Genomic DNA, 18,895 nt, shown 5'->3' with positions numbered 1-18,895 from the left:
GGAGAAAAGTAGACCGAAAACTATCCCCCAAATTGTCCTCTAAGACATTCTTTCGATCCATCATTCAATGCCTATCTCCGGACACTCTGGTCATTTTCATCCTTAATTCAAATCTCTGACAAGTATGATATACGAACGTAATCCTAAGTAATCCTATGTTAATTGAATGATCAGTATATTGATATCATATCAACACATACCTCAATAAATAAAAGTTCCTATGAAAAGACATGGCGTAACGGATTACTAATAATACAATATAAGGAAAAGTGTGTGATATTCAGTGAGAACAAATATAAATGCGGTTTATTATTACAATCATTCCTTAATCCCCGCAAGCTGGACTTCATATTTCATATCGTGTGTACGATCTTGCTTTTTGCTCCTAACCACTACATCCCAACTACTCAAGAATTCTCTATAAGTTACGACACGGAACACAATGAACGATTTCCGTTGCACTCGTAACAATTCGCTTCGACATGAAACTTGAAATTTTGAAGGTTGATACTCCTAACAGACTAAAATTGCATATAGCGACAAACTCCTGAAAATCATCACCAGCGATGAAGAGAAAACGATCAAAACTCCTTTCGGACATACTACATACGTGATTCTTGGTAATAATTTCCCAGAAAAAGTCCATACACGACGTGCAATAACATTTAAACTACATTTCATATACTTCTTTGATCATGGTAACCATCACTTGCCAGTTTAGTGCAACACATCCCCTCGTTTATTAAGTAACATTTAAAAATTCTAATGTCTTTTTTGTTGGCAATTTTGTTTACATAACGGTTGTTAAAAATCATCAAGTATTTTCTATTTTTTTTTTATTTGTGTATCAAAACAATGGTTTTCATGAATATAAGTGTGATGTGAATACTGCATGGGTAAGAGACATTACGTCTTACTCATTATAACCATGACCACAGCTTCTTGGAGACAGATTACACAAGGAAAGCGCAGCCGTATATTTCTGATTTCTGAAATACCACAATAGAATTACGAAAAAATCGAACATTTAGATAACTGTATTGAAAACGGAAGTTGGGTTCCTTCAATACAATCATCGAACTTTAGATATTACTACATGTCAATGACAATACAGCAAGATAATTCAGTGCAGACCAGTAATTGTTTGATTTCGTATTGACAGTTACGACAGCAAACCTTTTCAAATGTTTAAATGATATCATCCACTACATAGGCGCCAGTTGATCGAAAAGATAGTTACTGTGGCCAGTTACTATGATCACAGTTCGTCTGACCTTGTACAGACATTGTTGAACCCAAGTAGTAATTTATATAAACAAAGTTTAGAATGGATTTTTAACAAGACCAGTGTTCTATCAATTCTTAAGCGTCATGATCATTTAGAGCAATTCTTATTTCTTTCGTGATAAAGTAGTACCCGGATGCTATGATCTGGTACATACAGGCACATAGTGAATGACAGGCAATACATCATGTTGTTATACAGTTTCACTTTGTCATTTTGTCGTGACATGACTAAACGCTTTCCCTATGAGGACATACATTGTACAAATACTATGCAGTTTGGCTATATTGATGCTCAACCGGCCAAGCTCTGGGCCTGACCAATCCGGCATTCACCAAGACAGAACACTAGATAAACCGATCTGAAGGCTATTAGATTACACTTGGCATGCTTTTTAAGGCTGCTAAAGATGGTGTACATCTCCAAGTTGTTCAAAAAAGTAAGGAAAGAAAGAAGCAAGAAAAAAACAACAACAACAAGAAGCCGATTGCCAGGAAGGTTTTTTTTTTCTTCCTCACATAATACTCTCTCCATCCTTCTCACTCATCTATTGACGTCACAGATCAATTAATGAAAGCAAGCTTAAAACTTTTTTCAGTAAAAAGACAAGGTCTTATAGCTACTGCCAACGTCATGAATGAACCTTAGCACCAGATTCACTCTGAATCGTTCGTGCTTAAAGGCATTAATTACCATTTGCAGATGAAACAAAAACCCAGCTATAGTGCTTCAAAATAGTTCAAAAATGTGAGTCAGGGATAGAAACAACTAATGCAAATTTTTTAATCAGTATAATCAATGTTGAGTAATTTGAAAGTAATGTGAACAATGGTTATAATTACAAAAATGTTTCCAGACTAAACCGTCTACAGTTATGGTTTATTCAGAAAAATAGTGATATCAACTTATATTTCAGGCTTTATTGTGAATTATCTATATAGTAAGGTGTTTTGTGATACAACTGACCTGCATATATGCATCAAATGTGATTTCGTGAACATTTTTAAATCATCGCTCCCAGTGGTAAACATTACCTTTAATGGAGAGGAACACGACTTGGTTTTTATACTCAGTTATATACATATACATGTACATATGCATAAACGTTTATACATATACATATACATAATTATACATAGGCCTATACATATACATATACATATACATACATTGCAAAGAGCAGGGTGCAAAACCAGGTGAAGTGGTCTGACCCAAATGCACACAGACCAGCCAATCAATATGTGTATGATAATACACCATGTGGTGGACTGTATTTCAGCCGGAAGAAAACAACAACAACACACATACGTTGTATTTGTACTTGTGGGAAGTAAGCCTAACCTGCGCCAGATTGCGCAAAGAATACAATGTTGTTTAAGTGGTTAAACGCAAGATAAAGGTCGACATGTGATGAAACTCCACCTTACTACTGAATGTAGTCTCTAGATATTGAATCAGTGGATTAGCAAAAGGTGAACTCCTTAGTTCACTTACCATGAATGAAAGAAATGCAATAGTACGTGATGTCGTCTACAGCCACACTGATCTCTGTGACGTCAGTATAGTATGACAACCAGGAAAGGAGACGCTGCACATTTTTAATGATTATTGTCTAAAAATAAGTACAATGTGCATGTACTTTGATTGATTCAGTATGAATTCTCCAGCTCAGTGTTTAGAAACTGCTCCACCCATTTCATGACTTGATGCCATGAGGTCATTCCCTACCCTATCCTACTCGATCTTTTCTCTCTTCCTGCCAGCTTCCAGCTCCTCTTCGATTTCATGACAAGAATATGGAGGCTTACTCACTTCTTGTGCCCCCGGTTTTTTGTCTGATTAGTCCCATACGCTGCCTTTCGTGTGAAGGAAAACCCTCTGGCTATTGCAGTGAAGATTTGTTTCCTTCGATCCACTTAATATAGTTTTTCCCCTCCCTCCCCCTCATCCGTCATGTTTACTCTTCTTTTCTCATTCGTTCTGCATCATGGACACATGAGAACGGTCGTGACAGTATCAAATTTTCTTCTTAAAGCCACAGTGGGTATTGCACGTATCAACATTGAACTGAGTTGCACTATGAACGCGAAGACTTTTTTGTTGTTGTTTTGGTGTTCTTTCAAAGATATTATAATGCAACCGCGAAGGTACGCTGATCGCTATATTTTTTTATTAAGCTTGTCCAGTCCAAATTGCAAAGACAAAACAAACTGTACAGGAATAAAGGCACATTCTCAGATGAAGCAAATGTGAATAAAAGGGAATAAAGTCACACATGATATGATATCGTATTCACGCCAATTTTAGCAGCTAAGCTTATATCCCCTGTTGCAGACGCGCAGTGATATGTATTACAAAATCATTGCCCTCGAAATGATAAGTTGCCACAATGCATTGGTTGCTTCCCGTCTCACACAGACGATAATCGCACAAAAAATGTTGTTTTGTTCACAACGGGCATTTGTTTCCTGCCTTGATCGCTTTGTAAACGGCAGGAGGTGACTTCTCCTGATGCGTGTAATTCCGGACAAATCTCCCGGTATACAGTAGGATTACAATACCGCAAGAACTTTGACATGGATTTTTACGAACTGTACAACGACCTCTTCATCGTAAAGTTGTAAACGTTTATTCCTCAATCACGATGTGACACTGTTGATGTCAGGCCTTTTTTTTTTTTTGTCTGTAATAAATTTACATACACTTTCCTCAAAATGAGGTACATTTGTGAATTCTACCAAAAAGATTATTGTATGCAGCAAGTGTGGTTACTATATACATTTGCGTATTTCATGTTAATATACAGTATACATTTTTCTTTCTCAATTCTTGGTTGAACATCAAAATCGGGGAAGTGAATATCATTACGCATATCTGTCTAAAATGCATAACAAAGCAAATTGCATAACATGTATATGTTACAATTAAAGATCCACGATACGCAAATTGATATTCCACTGTATTTGGATTAAGTGAATGCAAAAACATTGTTAGAACACATCAGTGAAATTTTAGGAAAATAGGACAATCCGTTCAAAAGTTTCGAATTTGTCAAGTTTTGGTGCCGCCAGCTCTGGATGCACAGACTTGAACAGTTCTTGCCTTGCCGTCACTACAAGGCAACAATACAAAGAAAATAATATAGAGACAATGCCACATCTTTTATATATATATATATATATATATATATATATAAATGGAAAGTAGGCCATACACATTCCCTCCACTTTTAGTGACATAATAAAAAATGATAAGTAAAAGGTAACATTATTTCGCCTGCTTTCTGAAGAGGTAAGTCAAGTGCTCTTTCCTTATGATAGGAAAAAAACGAAAATATTTGAATTCCTTTTTGAAATCAAACTTTAAACATCCATAACTTTTCAACGGATTGTCCGATCTGCCTCAAACTTGGCTGTTGTGTTCTTCTAATACTGCTGCATTCACTCAGTCCACATTAAATATTTTGGTATCTTTCATCATTAAAGGAGACCCCCGGATGATTTTCAGATTTTTACATTTGAACAACTATAAAATTAGTTATACTGATGACAGAGTTTCAGAATTTATGATAATTGGGATGAAGAATAAGAATATTTTCAAAATTTAGAACAAATTGCAATGAACAAGGATGATGACATGGCAGAGTCACCATAAGAATGCATGAGTTGGGGCTCAAGGAAGCACAACAAAAGAAGATGGCATGCATAGATTATACACAGGTGAACTTGCAAGCAAGCGGTATTGTAATGGAATTTCACTGCTACATTTCTGAAACATGTGAGCCTCCTATGTCATCAACCTTGTTCAGTGTAATTTGTTTAAGGTTTTTCAGAGTATTGTTTCTCTGCTCAAGAACCACAATAAATTCCAGAAATCTATACATGGAGTTGTCAATTTATGTACTACATGATGTGAAATTATGAAAATCGTCTGGAATGTTCCTTTAAGTCTGAAAGGCCAGTGAGCATTCGAAACAGCTATGAGTTTATATATGAAGCATTATATTTTGCAAAATTCAGGATTTTACAGAGATGCTTGAGATGAGAGAAACAAATATTTTTCACCAGTACAAATGTGGAAATTTACATTCTGAATTCTATAACTTATGGAAATGTTTTTACCTTAATTCCTTATGGTTACTAATTCGTCAAATCTCACTTCTCATCGTTTCAAATTTGGGAAAACCACATCGAATATGAATTATATTTTCAGGAGTTTTGTTACACAAATATAACAAAGCGGGGGATTCCTTCTTTTGATTTTAGCAAAGAAAGGACTGAAATGCAATGGATTTATTGAATATCCTGATATGACGACAATTGCCGATAACATATTGTAAAATAATTTTTTTATATTCAACCTCCAACCTTGGAGTGGGAATATTAATATGCATACCTAAATAATCGATATTTAACAAAATTAACGCCTTTCTCAAATCACTCTGTATAAAAAAAGAATAACTGTTTTCGTTCATCATTCATTATTACTCCACAAGAGAAGCTCTTGCTACGTTGACAGTTAAAACACTTTCAATTTCACGCAGTTAACTTAAGAGTTAGCATAAGATAGTTGGTTGAGTTTAACGGAAAGGCGCTCACAAGTTTTCCAACTATCTTTCTTCCATCATCATTCTGTCCATGCAAGATAAACCCTATTTAAAAATGGAAGCGCTTGATAAATTTCGTTTTCGAAATCATGATGTAGAGAGGTTAAATTTGCACTTATTTTTGTAAAAGTCGTAGAAAGAATAAGAATGCAACTTACCTGATTTTGATTTTTAAAGAGTGAAGTGGTCATTACTAATGATAACAAAAGAAGATACTGTCATCGCCTCGCAGCTCCCCCCTGACCGTTTTGTAAATCTCATCTTCTTTTTTCTTGAAATAAAATGTATGCCTTCATCACATTCACACACGCACACGCACGCACGCACACACACATAAATATGTATGTAGATAATTATAGGATTAGCTGTGATGCTGTTTTAGGGGGACTGTATGGCAGATAACGTATCGACCAATTCTTGATTTATCGTGAGAAAAAAAAATGTAATAAAAGCGATGGTTTATCGAAGTTTGCTCTATTGAGAGGGCCATTGCTGGAAAGGGCTTGGTGTCTCTGAAATTAAAAAGTGTCATGAATGATATTGTACTTGGATCGAGTTTTATAAGACCGTGTTCAATCCAAAAGTTTACACATTACTTTCTGTATTGTACTGTCGCATTTAGCATTATAAATGAGCAAACTACAATTCATTTTTAATCATCTTATGTTAAAAAAAACCCAATTCATTCTTGGTAGCGCAAATGTTTAGAAGAGCCACAACTTATATCCATAATCCTTATGAACGAAATACAGGACATATATTTATCATTAATTTAGTATATATAATTTTAAGTTTGCAATAACGCTTAAATAACTTCTCAGTCAGGTTAATGTGCATTTTCAAATTACTTTTTTTTTATAGTGAAATAAAAGTATGCATTCATGTCAGTTTGTTTGCGGACAACAAACTTTCTACTCAGTATAAAGGTTTCTTTTTAACATAAGTAATTGATAGATTCATTCATCTTATGTCGTCATCACAAATTAAAGTGCGTGTGTGTGTGTGTGCCACTGAGGTCAAATGTCAGTAAGATTGTTGCTTTGTATTTTCGTTCATCTCGTTTTTCCACATTGAAAATAGAAACTAATAATAACATCTTCTAAAAAGAATCCCATGTAATATATACCTTCATCACACTGTCATCTGTGCGGATGGCTCCCCGTAGTATCCAGGCTAACAGGGTTTGTTGATGTCACGTGACTTGTCTTGTTTTGAGCGACCCGCGTGACTCAGTGGGCGCAGTTCAGGGCTCACACGGGTAAATAATTCCCCATAGAGACGTGTGTTAAAATTCAAATTTCAAAAAAATCTGTAAAATAGCTGGGAGAAATAGGGTGTTTCATCTTCACTAACCTGGATAAGTGAGATATTACCTTTCATCCATCAAATTTCCAGGGTGGGTTCTTCGGCTCAAATTTTGTCCAAGGGTCCGCAAAGCCAGACTACGAGTTCTTGTCACTCAAAAAAATCACCTATTTTCCGTACACGTACCTTATAGTCCCCTCAAATTCCATCAGAAAAGCTTTCATCTTCCAACCAAAATGCAGTTTGTAGAGGAATTCATACTCAATATCTACAGCTATTCATTTTTTTGCCAAACTACATCATTGATTTTTAATTAATTTTTTTTCTTCATTTATTTTGGTATCTTTGGTACGAATTTGTGAAGGGGTCTGGGACAGTCCATTTTATTTACAGGTGTGAGCCCTTCATAGCTGATACTGTCATGTCATATCTCAGCTCTGTATAACGGATTGAGCTGTTTGTGTGTTTTCCAACAAGTTCAGACGTTAAGGTCGAACCCAGGTCGAAGGTCAGAAGTAAGTGTCATTCCTCTTAAACTAGAAATTTCTGACCACACACATCTATGCTCATTGACAAACATTGTATTATTAGCTTGTTTTGGCTCATCTTCTTTTTTTTTTCCCAAGATACACCGATGAAGACAAATCTCATCATGTGAAAACTTGCAAGATGTGGACATGAGCAATGAACGTAAGTTAATACAGTTGTTGTAAACAAAAAGCACTACATGCTTAACTTATCCTTAGTGTTATTTTTATTATCTTTAACTCCGTTTAGAGCAACACCTGGATCATCTGCGTCAAGTGTTTTACGTGCATTTGCCACAATTTTGTTATTCAAACCCTTGAATACATTGTAATGCGTATTCAGATAAATCATTTACAATTTTCAGGAGACACATAAGCCTTATACATGGCTACCGTGCTAGTTAGATCGGCCTTGATTCATAGATATGTGTGTCATTAGATATAGTGATAGATCAAGTAACTATTGCACGTTTACTTCGTGCTACAGTTTGAGTGTGTCACACAGTATCAAAACTGCATATTTCATTTTATTTTTGTATTATTATACAGACAGGTTCCTTAATTGACATGGTTCTATACGTTAAAGTGCTACTGATGTCAAATCAGATTCAGCATCCCAAGACTCGGTGAAATGAATAGATACATGAAGCAGAACGTAGCAATCGGTCAGGGTATAGTTCTTCTCCTAACTGGACTATACCTTCATACTGCCAGTGGTCACTGCATGACGTCCAGGGTTCGGTGCACTCGGCTAAGTGGACAACGGGTTTAATACAACAGTCTTTTCGTACTGTTGGTTTGAATGGTATGACTCCAGCTAGGCTTGAAAAGGCAAAGAAAAAAAAATTCTCTATAAAACCTCGTTTCTCTTTATGGTAATCATCTCTCTTGGCAGCTGAGCTTCACAGAATAGCAAAACTTCTTTTTTGTCTTTTTCTCCTTTCGTTTCTACCCCGATGGTGTCATTTTTTTTTCTTCTTCAGAAGGAACACAGGGGAGTAATTTACCAGCCCTCTATTACTGACGGGTTGGCAGGAGGTGATATTGCTCGTAATTACGTCCCCTTTCAGCAGCCTACCTCATCCTTAGCTTAGTCTTTGTCCGCTTTCCCTGCTCTTTTCCATTGAACATTGCTAAGCTCTTAAATGGCCACTAACTTTGCCCACTGGTGTCCATTGTTCAGCTGACAGTCTCTTCGCTCCCTTTTCCACCAGAGACACTTCGTCCAACGACTTCTTCACTCAAGTCAAAGAAATCTATCGAGGGAGAGAATAGCTGTAGAAGAAGTGGACAAAGAAAGACTTTTTTTTTCCTCCATTCCCTTGCACTTACATAAAAAAGCGGATCAAATGTTGGTTATAGTATAGATCGAAGAGAACTCTTGGATAGCGTATGCCGACACATGTATACATATATATATATATATATATATATATATATATATATATATATATATATATATATATATATATGGGTGTGTCTATGTGTGTGTTGCATATTTCGCTTGATGTGATAATTCGGTTGGACTGATTTATCTTGATCGTTGATGTATATTAACCCATTAGCTGTTGATGTGATAGGCATGCAGTTTTTGCCTTTTAACAAGCAGAAATGACAATATATAGGAGGGCAAAACCTACGTTATATTACTTTACTCCAGCAAAGGGACAATAGCTTTCATGCTGCCTAATAGTGGTCTATAGTGTTTCATGTTGTAAGTCCGAGCATTCGTGCGTACGCGTGCGCATTCATAAACATACAGGTAGATATCCGCGTTAATATGTCATCTTGCATGGTGTACGATTCCGTACGAGAGACTCGACATCCCGTACCCTAAAGAAGCGTTTTAGAAATCTTGAGGGACACCGAAAGTATTTTCGTAGTATGCTTTCTGTTCCTTGAACAGAATAACCCTTTCTATTCCGCTTTCTTTCACTTTAAATTCTTTGAAGAGAAAAGCATCGGGCCTACCAGCGACAATGTACCAAAGTTTGCGTTCATAATTTGCGCTGGAAATGAGGTACAGACTTACGTCAACCTTCAGTAAAGATTGCTGCTTCTCATAACTATGTTCATAGATACGTTTGCAGAACACGTATTCAGTTTCAATCATCTGATTTGTTTAGTTCAATTGAAGCGATGAAATAAGATTGCACAGGAATAGCACAGGTCGGGAGACAGAGATACGACGAGAATTTCTGTACAAATGTTGTGAAAGGTAACGTGAAGCGCTGTTTGAAATAAGATCGAATTCATCTATTTGGCATTAAATAAAGACAAAATACCCTGACAAACACAAAAGACATTAATTACTTAAGAAGAGTGTAATCGAAATGAATCTAATTATTATCGCCGCGAAGAACCTAAAAATTGCGCCATTGTAACCATAAACTGAACTTATGTGAAAGTCACAACTCATTTTAATAGTTGTGTGTCATCTCTTTTCAAGGTAACTAAATTCCATGAATTTAAAACAAAAACATTTACATATATGAGTGTATTATTTGATAACCTACTGAATACTTAATATTATCAAGCAGTACCAATATCATTAGATCACATATTTTCCAATCAAATTTTATCCACATTATAAAGCTCTTGATGGCTTCATAATTATCAGACTTCGTATCATTTTGACACTAATCATGACTTCCTAAACCATGCTCGATGTAGTGCATAATATACACTCTGGATTGGAATACATTTTTTATTTTTACTTAACCTGTCTGCCAGTAGTACTTTCATATGATTTTCGTTCCCTTTCCTTCACCACTTTTAATTAAATGTGTGCACCTAAACAAGCATTCTATTATCGCCAACGGTACTGCTTCATTGCACGTTTGTAGATGAAAGCCAGAAATATATACTTCAATGATTATTAATATGGCTGCGTTGAAATGTCCATCTCTCTTCTTAAAGGTCTTGTTTACCTTTGGAACAGTAATCTTAAAAAAATGCGCCAGATATCACATTTATGCATATGTGTAGGTCTGTTGTATCACAAAACATCCTAACATATAAATTTTTCGCAATAAAGCCTAAAATATAAGGAGATATCACCATTTTTCTCATTAATCCATAACTGTAGACGGTTCAGTCGGGCAACATTTTTATTATAACTATTGTTCACATTTGGTGTATTTAACAATACGTAACATTTATTATACGGATTCAAATTTTTACTCACATTTTGGAACTATTTCAAAGCGCTAATGCTGGGTTTTTGTTTAATCTGCAAATGGTAAATTATGCCTTTAAACCTGGTCTGGTTAAAGCTGACACATCGGTAGCAAGATTCCATCAATGTGTGTGGTCGTGATGAGGGCGCGACATCATCGCTAATCGTTGAATGGAATTTCAACTCAAGAATCGGATCGACCCTTTTGCAATGCTCCGGACAGTCGAGTCGTCCAGCTTTCTGTTTCAGCTCAAAAAATTGCCTTTTTCTGGCCTGATGACATACAGACGTTCCCAGAGACTAAACCTGGGTAACAAAATGAACAGTTCTTTTGTAGAATGCCTTTAGTATCCACCTCATGTCATAAGGTAAACCCTCCAACCAGAAACACCAGTTGGAAACAGTTTGATTTCACTCAGTTAAAGTGATAATGTCAAAACGTTATAGCTCTGTAGTGAGAGCGAGTCTGCAGGAAAAGACTATCATGACGACTATGGTGGGCAGAGATTCTTGGCCACTTTTTGTCTCTCTTGCTTTATTTTTCAATCATCCTTAATCCATTGATTACAAGAGGGGAGGACCCTTTCTTCCAGTTGAAGAATAGACACCTACCTCCCCGGATCATTTTTCTCTCTAGCAGTCGCCTTCGTGGTTGCAAACTCTATCCGATTAAGGTGCACATTTTGTGGGCACCCCGGGTTGAACTATTACCTGTATTGTCTGAAGTCAAACACACTGAAAGGAGTTAGGCATTGAGGTTAGACTGTTTAGAGAGCTTAGAGTGTGATGATTCTTTCATCTAAATGACATTTAACCTCCAGAATGACAAGCAGAGACACAGAGCGGGCTACATCAATAGTACAACAGACCAGTGATAAACACTGATAAACACGTTGACATGTATTTCCATGATTCAAATCAATCTAGGTATCATGCAGGCCTACTAAAGGTGAAATATACGATCATAAATGGATGCACTTTGTAATTTCGTCACCATGCAGTCTGCCGATTTAATGCGCTTATTTGGTCAAACTAGAGCACAGGTTTTGCGGAAGAAATGTTTACCACTAATAAGCCTAAAGAATTTTTGTTTAAACACTTTGTCAGAAGAATCCTACATGTATTATTTTGCTCCGAGCTTTACCGATGAGATGTCGAATTCTGAGCAATATCATTCACAAACATCATATTTATATCTATCATGTATCGTACTGAGGATTTCCTAATGCCAGTTAATAACGCTAGATGACAAGGAATAATGGAATAATGCTTGAGACTTAATGCTATTAAAAGTGCTCGAGGTTTAAGTTATTTATTTTCTGTATGTGTGTGTTTGTTCCTTCAATTAAAAATATGAGAGAATTACAATTAAGACACATCATATCACCCAGAGGCCGTTATCCTAGTCAAGTAAACTGCTTTTGATAACGGTCTAATCCACCTGTACTTGATCAGGATACGATAAAATGCATGTAAGTGAGATTCACTTAATTGTATTTCTTTTCAGTACTCTTTGAGTACTCTTATCTATATTTTGATGGGAGCGTTGTTGATTTGTTATTATGATTTCATCTGCACAAGTGAAGAAATAAAACAAACTGAAAATGAAATTCGGATGCATTCATTCTATTCGAAAACTTTCAATACCCTCCTAGAGACAGATCATGTTTGTATAAACCCTGCTCTATCCCTGCTCGTAGTTTCTAAACTACACAACAAACATGAAGTGTTACAAAGAATAAGGACAACAACATACTCTATTGGTCATAAAGTTGGAATAAAATATTTTAGACTTGAATCAACAGTTTCTTTTTGTATTTGACAGTCTACCTGTAAACAAAAGTGTAGTTGAGTGATTACATAACTTTCCCCATCATACATTGTGATGTCATAATGTTGAAATATGTGCATTACATTATGATTTCTTTTGTTCGAGACTATAAGAATTATTGCATGTGAGATGCTGTCACTTTCCCTGATGTAACGCTGCGTTTATGGATGGTGCTTTTTTTTTCTACCTCTTTGAATCGTTTGTACTAAAAATTGATATCAAATTCCCTAGGCTTGGCTCAGTCCAACGGAATCAGTTATAGGGTGTGTACAAATCTGGTCGAGGTGAGGATTTAGCATTGAACGTTTTGCGAGACATTCAGAAACCACTCTATGAGATGTCAAAGAGCATGCAATTCTAAGGGGTATCAAAAGTTTATTTGATGAAAATCAGTTTTGGAATGGCTGAGATATCCTAAAACAAGGTGAAACAAAGAGATCCTAATAAAAGGCGTGGTCTGTCGCCTTTTATTATTAGCACTTTTTTTTTTTGGGGGGGGGGGGGATATCTCAGCCATTTGAAAACCAATTTTCATCAAATAAACGTTGAGTCCTTAAAATTACATGCTCTTTCATATTTCATGAGAGGTTTCTCATTATCTCAGTTAGGAATGTTCAAAACATGAATCCCCACCTCAACCAGTACTGTACAGTGCCTTTAAACTCGAATAGTGAAAATAATAATTATATGAAATTTTGTTGAAACAATACTCCATCCTTATGAACAACTGGTACATACAGTCAATTAATGGAGTTAATTACAGAACCTATAGTGCCAAGTTCAAATGTAGGAGGTTGTTGATATTTTTTCTTCTGTGCACAAACTTTTACTCGGCAACTCATTCTGCGTCAAATAGAGCATTTGACAAAGAAGAACATTCTGAAAGCATGAGAACCAGAAAAAAAAAAAAAAACTTCGGTAAAAATTATGAAGAAAATATTATGTAGTAGGCCTACAGTAATCAAAGTAATATCGCCTTTTCACATGGAAGCCAATATGCCACATGTGAAAGTCTTTGAACCGTTAGCAGATCCTCTCGTCTGTTGCTTGTGTATGCCGTTCCAATGGGGTTGGATTACGTAATTGTTATCGATACCCTACCCCTGGTAAGTATTGACAAGGTAGCACAACCAACTTGTAAACAAGATCATAACAATAGAAGCCAGCCATGAGATTAGCATTACATATCGCTAGGTACTAGTAACCAGTGTCGCGTGAACATGAAATCACGGGAAAAATTGGATGCCAGGAAAGAGAACGTCCTCCTTCCGACTCGAAGAACGCCCCTTGTCTAGCGTCCTAATTATCCTCTAACGACTAATTGATTTGTGCTCACCAATCAATTATAAAGTCGTTTGCAAAAAGCGATATCGGTTTGAGGATTAAGAGCACTTCCTGCATGAGGTTCACTGGGCGGCATTCCAGCTGAAACAAACACCACACAAACAAGATAAAAGAGAGCGGTGATTTGGCTCACGTCTGCCTCCAGATCCAAAGGACCCGGGTTCGATTCCCGAGTCTAACTGAGCATGTTGTGTGTAATCATACCGTCCCTCTTATGAGAGGCAAACACTCGATCTGTCCATCGGATAGAAAATATAATAAAACTCATACAAGTAAAAGATCCGACTTCAGTCATTCATCGGAAAGAGCAGGGTGCATAATCCGGTGAAGTGGTCCCGCTTCACATCCAACCGGACCCCATGGAAGACCAGCTAGTGCAGCTGAATATGGGTTATTCAGGCATCTTAGAACGGAAAAATAAAACAAACAAACAAACGATAAAAGGGACCAAACAAAACACAAGTTGCATATCGGTTTCACGCTTTAAAGCGTCGTTCATTAGTCTCTTAATGTTACCTTGCTTTTCATGTTGTTGACCCATATTATACTAGAAATAATTCAACGGAGTCAGCTTTATGCTAACATTTTTACTTTTGTGCACCATCACTTGACGTGCTAATCTGAAGCTCTTAAAGTGATTACACCTTCAAGGCGAACATGGTGACGTACCTTTAGAGTACTAGACGTACCTTTTAGGACAAATATGTTTGTTTTGGGGACAACTTTTCTTATCAATATTTCAAATCAAATTCTCCCACATTACGGGGGGGGGGGGGGGTCGTAACTATCAAAGTGATTAAATCCGACGAGAAAAGTAACCTCAAAACACAAGTTTCTTATAAATTGAAATTGTATTGAGTCATCAAGCATCTGGCGATGGTTAAAATAGTACTAGGAAGTCACTGACCCTAAACTGCTGTAACACACACACACACACACACACACACACACACACACACACACACACACACACACACACACTCCCCCCCCCCTCTCTCTCTCTCTCTGCTAATCGTTCTTACTTTCTTTTGTTTTGTTCCATGTTATATCTTCCTTTTTTGCTACTAGTAAATGTTTTTAATGTTGATGGCAATAAAGCTGCCAGGAAGACAATAACCAGTCATCATTACACGTGACTAAAATACATGTAGTGACTATGTGTATGTGAGTGTGACCATAGTACGTGAATGGATTATGGGTGTAGGAGTGTGTGCGTGTATAAATACAATTCATTTGGATATTGGAGATGTTGCATGCGATTGTGTGCGTTAACCAGACGACTATGTATGGTACGTGTAAAACTCTGTTTCTGTACACATGCGTGATGCCTCGCTTACACTTTGTCTTTCGAAGGTTCGTTATTCCGAAGGTTCAGCAATCCGTAAATGAAATAAAGTTCGTTATTCCGAAGCTCCGTTAGTCTGACAATGAAAAAAAAAAAAAAACAAAAACAAAAACAAAACAAAACAAGATATTCCGAAAAGGAAATAAGTTTCGTAATTCCGAAGGTTCGGGAAGTACACCTGCACCTTTTCTTTTTTTATTCGAATCTTCGGAATAACGAACTTTCGAAATAGCAAGGCGAGGAATTCCGAAGTGATCGGTTAAAGTTGTTGACAGAAATGAGTGATTGGCCGCGCGCTGCAAAAGTATGCGTATTGTTTAACGTCAGAGAAGTACAATGATGAAAAACTACGAGTCTAATAAGAGCCACTATGGATGTCCATGGTTGATGACGTCAGAGTGAAATATTCTATTAATGATATATGGTCTTGAATGCACTTTAGTAGATTATTATCCATTACAAGTGCATAATTAGTCCAGTAAATTAATATAGTTTTATTTTACCGAGGTCAAAGGCCGAGACGGAAAATAGAATTGCAAGAGAGCTAATTATGCAGTTCACGAGTATCAATAGGCGCGATAGGGGGCTATATTGGCTAAAATATTGCGCGAAATACCATGTATCATTTGCTATAGTAAATAAAGTGAAGGCCTATTCATAAAATGGTTTGAATATATTACCTTTTTCAAAGCAGGATCACCCATACAAGAAGTACGAAGAAGAATTATTAGCACGTTTAACCAGTTCGGCCAATCTTAAATCTTGTTACGAATACACTATTTATTATCAAACATATATTGCCTTTTAGAGGTGTCATAATATTTCCTGCCGAGAAAACAAAATAATCAATGATATAATTTGGGGAAAATATATATCCCAAGGGACTAGCAAGTGTTTTCTTACAACAGGCAAAGAAATATTTGCTATATTGTATGGTCTATGTAGATACACACCCTTTCATTCTAGCCCCGTTGGCAGCTTGTCAAACTCTTGGATTATACATTATCTGACGTGAAGGCACTGCTCACAATATAAAGATTTCGATCCTAGCTGTATTAGTCAGCACGTGATTACATTATGCTCAGCGTACCACCGACCAGTACATAAGTAAGCCATTCATTATTACTTGTTTTGTTTTGTTTTTACCGCATGACAAGTAATGAACAGTCGAATAATCATGCAATAATATTCTTTCTTTTTTTTTTGTAAGTGAAAATTCTATAAAACACTGCTCTCCATTTTGTGTTGATGTCAGATACGTTGCATTCGTAGTAGAATTTCAAAATAATTACAAGACATTGTAGTCAGCGTTCATAGTCTGTTTAAATGATCGTGCTCAGGTCTCTCAAACCACATTAAAACTGTTTCTGGCTATCCAGAGGTAAATGTGTATGAGTGAGAAGCAATGAGCCCACCTTACGAAACGAGAAAGTCGGTCCTTCAAATAGCTTCAAACTGGTGATGCTTGAAAACTCACTGAGAAGGAGAAGTTGACAGGTACGGCTCCATCTCTCTCTCTCTTATCATTCTTTATGGTCCAACACGCCCCGACTTTAGGACTTATCACATACTGGATTCCTTGTCACAAAGTGATATCTCTCTTTCAGTATTTCAAAATATTCACAAGGTGTGTGAATAACAGTTACCACTGTTCAACATTCCCTTCAGTTTGGATAGTCACAAAAGAGACATCAAAATAATCTTCATCTCAGTGGTCGTTAGAAACATTGTTGATACGATTGCATGTAGTTTTGAGACGCGTTTATTTTTCTCCAAACAAGAAGTTTTCATGAACATTCAAACTATCCCCTTTAGATAAGACGGTGCCATAAAGATTCAGATACAAAAGTTCAAACAATAATTTACACGTTCATCTAAAATTCGACATTATCATGCACCTTTTGCAGCGTACATAAATCAATTCGATTAAAATGCAATATAGAGAGCCAATCACTACACCGATTCTTGCAATACTCTGCTTACATGTATAAGTACGCGGATTGCTGAACCCTACATTGTAACGGACTTTGGACAGTGCCTTCACAGCTATATGATTTTCTATGACAATTAGCACTGAAAGGAAAGAAAGGGCTGAAATTAATTCTTCAAATTAATCGACAGGCATTATTATCTCAATGGAGATGAGAAAGGAGGAAGGAAGAGGAAGGTACGTCAAGTATTTCACAACATTATTAGAACTCACTAAATCCCGGTACAACAAAGTTATGACAATGGTCATATTCATATCACACATTCAGAAAGTAAGAATCCATCCTAGAATATTCATATTACACACTCAGAATTTTAGAATCCATCCTCGGTCAATAGTCTACATTCAAAGAGAGAGAATAACAGCGTGTGAGAATGAGCGAGAGAGGGAGAGAGAGAAGGGGGGGGGGAGGGGAGAAAAAGAGAAAACACGACAGTCGTGTCAGTCAATGATACTTTATTACACTCCATCGTATTGATGAGAGGATATTGTGAAACAGAACTATTATGCTCTCACAACTTTCATCTTCATAGTTTCAATGTAATCTATTTACTTCCTTCTTCCGACAGTTTCCTCTTTGTTCGTGTTCTGTTTACCTCGATGTCTCTTTCTATCAAGCGTCATGTAATCTTTTATGGCACGTGATTATGTTTCCGTCGTCTGTTTACCAGTTGTTTCATGTCTCCCTCAGCTTTTGTGCCATTAATATCAAGGCACAGCGAAAGAATTTAAGGTGCTTGGCTAGCTCGTTATGCATCATCGTCCAAGAATGAAGGGATCTGTTTTTCTCCCAGCTCATAGCAGCATCCTTCAACAGTACCAATCTTTATTTGTTTCTTATAACCATTTTTACCGCGAAATGGTTGTGCAAGGCCCCTTCGAACCATCGAAGCAATTAGCGGAAACATCGCCGAACATTATGGATCCAAATTTATGTCTTTGGCTGTTGACCAGCCGTGGTAAAGGTTGAAAGTCCCATTATTTCCTTACCTTTTGCCGCCTTGTTTTATATTCTTCATGTCTCTTTTTGTCATGGCAGCTGCATAAGTTGTTGAATGATGGTAGGTTGGGATGGAATGAACACGACAATAACGACCCAGTGACTGGAAACATACCATAAGGATTCGAGCCTTGGTAACAGAGGGCGGTAGTTGTGCATGCTATCTACTTTGTGCATAGTGGGCGTGCGTGTGACTTAAAGGCATTATTTACAATTTGCAGATGAAACAAAAACCCAGCTCTGGCGCTTCAAAATAGTTCTAAAATGTGAGTTGAGATAGAAACAACCAAGGTAATAATTTCAAGAATTATAATCAACGTTAAGTATTGTTAAATATACAAAATGTGAACAATAATTGTAATAAAAGTGTTTCTAGACTAAACCGTCTACATTTACGGTTTATTAAGAAAAATAATCATATCTCCCTATATTTTAGGCTTATTGCAAAAATTTGTATATGGTATAGGCTCTTTTTTGATACAAC

The sequence above is a fragment of the Diadema setosum genome, chromosome 1 (genome assembly GCF_964275005.1).
Source record: "Diadema setosum chromosome 1, eeDiaSeto1, whole genome shotgun sequence".
Taxonomy (NCBI): Eukaryota; Metazoa; Echinodermata; class Echinoidea; order Diadematoida; family Diadematidae; genus Diadema; species Diadema setosum.
The sequence above is the reverse complement of the archived record's forward strand: the minus strand, read 5'-3'. Positions refer to the sequence as shown.